The 5480-nt window shown below is 39.5% G+C and overlaps 1 long non-coding RNA gene across 1 annotated transcript; it reads right to left on the bottom strand.

Moving 5' to 3' along the window:
* Positions 1–1999: 1999 nt before the first annotated feature.
* Positions 2000–2685, bottom strand: LOC144888290 (uncharacterized). The gene is made up of 3 exons (XR_013620887.1): positions 2651–2685; positions 2377–2526; positions 2000–2177 (listed from the first exon to the last, which is right to left on the bottom strand). It is a non-coding gene; the product is annotated as an uncharacterized LOC144888290 (long non-coding RNA).
* Between the last annotated feature and the right edge of the window lie 2795 nt (positions 2686–5480).

Genomic DNA, 5480 nt, shown 5'->3' with positions numbered 1-5480 from the left:
ATAAAAGATTGAAGGTATTACAGCAAATAAATCAAACTCAACGCACTGAGGAGGAAAATAAAGAAATGAGAAGTCTAATGAAAATATTATTTTCAAGAATAACGACGTCAATGTCTTCAGTTTCAGGGAGGAGATTTAAATGAGAAAGTGGGGATAAAGAAGAAGAAGAAGGAAAAGATTATGTGGTTGATGATGTCGGTGTAATTGACTTTAGTTAGTTTTATTTGTAAATAAATGGAGGAGAGAGTGAAGGCATTCCTTAGGATTCTTTATGTTTTAAAAATCAAGATTGAAATGTATATGTTGAAAACCAAAAAGGTTTTGATACTCTGTCGGAATTTTTCTGATAAATAAATATGAGTTATTGTCTCAAATGTAAAAAGAAAACTAAATCTAAAAATATCTCTTATGTTAAAGCTAAAAATAATAGAGTTTGTCAAAAAGGAATATGTCAAGTGTGTGGCTCTAAAAAGTGCCAATTCATCTCTCCTAAAAGAGGAGGAGACATACAAAAGTTTCTGTCAGGAAGTAAATTTACAACAACTGGAATTCCAGGGGAATTACACCTTCCAGGGTATTCTTTCTGTGGTCCAGGAACAAACTTGGATAAAAGATTAGATGAGGCTAACAATCCTAAACCTTGGTCTAAACCTACAAATAGGGTTGATGAAGTGTGTATGAAGCATGATATTGCTTATGGGGATACCACTACGTTGACTGAAAAACATAAAGCCGACAGCGAAATGTTGTATAATTTGTCTTTGATACAAAATCCAACGTTGAGAGAGAAAGTTGATAGGTTTATTGTGAGAAATTTGATAAATGCTAAATTGAAACTTGGTCTTGGTTATTCCTCAAAAAACTATTAGGCTCTAATGATGTCATCAAGACTGAGGAGCTTTTGGCTGAAGAATTACACAAACCTATAATCACAAAGTTTAAAAGAAGGAAGGTTTATTCTAAATACACCGACCACATATGGTCCGCTGATTTAATTGAATTGAATAATGACAGGGGATACAGGTATGCTTTAACCGTTATTGATTTGAGGAGTAGATTTGCCTGGGTTGTCCCTTTAAAAAATAAAAGGGGTGATACTTTAATGTTAGCCTTTAAGCGAATATTTGATCGGGATAAAAGGAAACCAAAGAAGTTATGGACTGATGAGGGAACAGAGTTCTATAACAAAATATTCATGAAATTTCTTAAGGGGAAGGGTATTAAATTATACAGCACCTTTAATGAAGGAAAGGCAGTTGTTATTGAGCGTTTTAATCGTACTTTAAAAGAGAAATTATATAAAAAATTCACACAACTCAGTTCTCAAAAATGGGTGTATTTAATTCAGGATATTGTAGATAATTACAATAATACAGTTCATTCATCAACAAAATCAAAACCATCAGAAACATTTACAAAATTAGAATATGAAAAGGAGATTAATTTGAGAAAGCCCAAGTTTAAAGTTGGTGATATTGTAAGAATATACAAATGGAAAAGCCATTTTGAGAAAGGTTATACAAAGAGATGGACTAATGAATTATTTAAAATCGTTGATGTAATGGATACAGTCCCTTGGACCTACAAATTATATGATTTAAATGGAGAAGAAATCTTGGGTTCATTTTACTCGCAAGAATTACAAAAAACAAAGCTAATAATTCATTAAACAACATTTCTATTCACCCCACCCAGATTAGCTAATTTAATTCGTGATAATAATAAATAAAAAAATTAAATAAATAAAAAATCATAAGCCACGCCCACACAGACCACGCCCACACAGACCACGCCCACACAGACCACGCCCACACAGACCACACCCATCATCCCCCACCCCCCGTGCGTTCCCCCACCCTTGATCCCCCCTCATCCCACCCCCACCTTCCCCACACACACAAGGGGAGGGGAGGGGTGGGATGGGGGAAATCAAGGGTGGGGGAACGCACCCCCTTCCTTCTAACCTTTATTCTTTTCTTGTAATTAATAATTAAATAGTTCTGGACAAAGCATATATATATAAATAATATTTTAAACAAAAGCTTCATATTACAAAAACATTTTCCTTGAGGTATTATACATTCAACTTCTTCCCAGCACAAATCATCAATCTCTTCCCAACATAAGTTAAAGGTAGTTTCAACAGCAGCAGATATCTTCAGGTTTGGAATCTCTTTCTGTCAAAGGCAAGAGGACAAGAGGGGAGAGAAAATATTACACACACACACATACACACACACACACACACACACACACACACACACACACACACACACACACACACACACACACACACACACACACACACACACACACACACACACACACACACACACACACACACACACAAGGATATGAGGATATTGGGATACATACCTCTAAAAAATCGAGCTTTGTGTTCAAGTGGTCGAGTTGAAAATTTAGGGTACCACATGTTGACGGGAAATAACCACTCTTTGGAAAATCAAAAGCATTCCACTCAAAGCCGTGGTTGTGGTTGTGGTCATCTGTTGATGGTGTTATATTCTTTCAAAAAGAGAAAGAAAAAACGTTAATAATTTCTCCTAAAAGATACATTGTATTGACAATGAATAAATAAATGACAGCTCCCATTTAATGGTACCAATCAGAGAAATGAATAATTAATTACCTGAGACAAACTCCGATGGTGATCATCTTCTAAGAACGGTAAAACATCGAATTCATTCAATCTGTGAGGCAGGTCGCTCCAACCCATGTTCAATTCGTTGTAAACCTCTGGAGGAACAACTTGAAATTCTGCCAGGATATTTACAATATTTGAATTGCTGCAATGAAGAGGAAAAATAAATTATTAGTTGTATAATTAATCACATACAAAGCTCTCATTAACAGTGTTTAATACCAAATGAACTTACCAAAGTCCTGGTGAGTATTCTTCATCAGAGTAGAGAGTGAAATAAGACATGTTGATGCTCATGTTCTTCGGTTCGTAATGATAAAAACAGCCCGGCAACACGACCTTTATAATGACCAAAATGTATTTTCGGGAACAGAACACAGATTTAACATTTCGAGGAAACAGGAAATAAGACAATGAGAAGTTATCCAAGTCAGTGAAACAACGTCATTTCTCAAAAGCGAATAATTAATTTTAAAAAGGTTTGAGTATGGTGATGGAAGTTGGAGGAGAATTAAATTATTTCCCACGCATAAACAAATATTTGTAGGGTCGTTGTTTGAGTGGGTTATATTCACCAGATGATATTAAGAGTCAAAGGTTAAAAGGTCCATAAGGTCAGAAGGATCACAGGTTCACACAGCATTGTTTAAGTGGTCTAATGAATAAGGATAACATGTCAAAAGGTTAGAAGGTTCGTAAAGAACAGGGTGAGAGAAATAGAGGTGTTTAGGGGCAATGAGGGAGGGAAAGAATTAATATGGAAGTGAATGGGTCAATGTTTGAGTGGGTCAAAGATTAATCTACCAGATGATATGTAGAAAAAGGATTATAGGTCTATAAGAGAAAACTGTAGTGTTTGAGTGGTCTAATGAACAACATTAAGGATAGGTACTACAGACAAAAGGTTCGTGGGGAACAGGGTGGGAGAAATAGAGGTTCATAAGGGATCATAGGTCTATAAGACCAAAGGGTTCGTAAATATTAGGGTGGGAGAAATAGAGGTGTTTTGGGACAATGAGGGAGGGGAAAATTTAACATGTAAGTCAATGGGAAAATGAGGTGTCCCAGAAGCAACATATCTCTCCTACTGGCCACGTACTCCACCAGGAGCTGGGGCTGGATAAGAACAGACCTTCCTTATCAGCTTCCCTTTGTTTGCTACCATTGCTTTGCTATCTGCCTTCTGGGCATGATTCATGCATCTGGTGTTTTTAATTTATTAACTGAAGCTTTGTTAATGGCACAATTTTTCTTATACAGAGAGGTCTTGTGAGGTAGGGTGATCCTGGTGTTCTGGTGTCCCTTGCATTACACAAACAAAACAATGTGCTGAAGTTTGAACTGCTCATTTGTACAAACCATTTGATATTACTTTTCAAAGCTGTGTTTTAAGATGACTCATGATTGTAATAGCGGATTGAGAAAATGTGTTTTTTTTTATTACCTTGTTCGCCATTTCGAACATATCTCATAGATTAGCTTGGCAGTTGTTAACAATTGGGGGATTTGTCTGAAAGCCAAGCAGACTTGATGCAATGGCCATGCTTGTAGTAGTATTATGCAAGGGCCAGGAAACACTAAGATTAATTATTTCCCAAGAGACAATGCCATAAAAGCAGAAATGTAATTATTTGACAAATTGGTTTGGATATTCAACCACAAGTTTTTTTTCTGCTCTCGTTTGCCCCCACCGATGCACTCTCTCAATGTCACGCTACCTTATTGTATCATAGAAACCAAACAAAACTGCAGGAATTGACCTACTATAACTTAACTATACACATACTATAATGGTGCTGACTATAACGTAACTATACACATATACGACCGTGCTACTATAACTTAACTAAATACAACATTATCTTAGCCCCTTCCCATTATTTCGGGTTAGTATGTCTTTATGCGTTGGGGAAAGGGAAACATAGCCCCTCCACTCATCAGGGATAATTTGCCAGGCAGTACATGCAGGCTCAAAAGCACACCAGCCAAGTGAGTGCTCAAATTTACCTGTCGCGCTGGAGTACACGAGATGAAGCGACAATCCACCTATCAGAGCCTGAGGAACTTTGGGGGAGCTTGTCGGGTGGAGTAACGGGCTACACCAATCGGGAGCTAGGACACCCTCCAACACAACCCCAACCCTTCAGTGAGGGTGGACAAAGGGCGATTCAACACGTTTTTGCACTCTCTTGGTTTATGGACATTGTTGACCTAGCACATGCCTGCATTACTCTCTCTTGGCTTTTGGATTCCATTGGCAGAGCACGTGTGCATCTGCGCTAGGCCGGACACTCTCACAGGCCTCTGCATGTGATTCACTCTCTTGGCTTTGGACATTGTTCACCTTGCACGTGATTGCCCTCTTGGCTGGACTCTCCCTGCTCCCTCTCGCTGCACGTGTACATGACAAAAAGGTCTTGGACTTTGCTCGTTTTGCACGTGTTCATTGCCCTCTGCTGGCTGCCAGACTCTCTCTCGGTGCACGTGTGCACGACACTCACTTTCTGCACGAGGTGACGACATATTCTTTACACTGCACGAGATCAAGACGTGCTTACTCCACGTGTCCCTCGCACTCCCTCTGCACAGTTCCCGACGCACTCGCTCTGCACTGTTCCCGACACACTCGCTCTGCACAGTTCCCGACACACTTGCTCTGCACGGTTCCCGACGCACTCGCTCTGCACGGTTCCCGACGCACTCGCTCTGCACGGTTCCCGACGCACTCGCTCTGCACGGTTCCCGACGCACTCGCTCTGCACGGTTCCCGACGCACTCGCTCTGCACGGTTCCCGACGCACTCGCTCTGCACAGTTCC

Source organism: Myxine glutinosa, chromosome 11 (assembly GCF_964187855.1).
Source record: "Myxine glutinosa chromosome 11, kmMyxGlut1.1, whole genome shotgun sequence".
Lineage (NCBI taxonomy): Eukaryota > Metazoa > Chordata > Myxini > Myxiniformes > Myxinidae > Myxine > Myxine glutinosa.
This window is presented reverse-complemented; position numbering and strand designations above follow the sequence as displayed.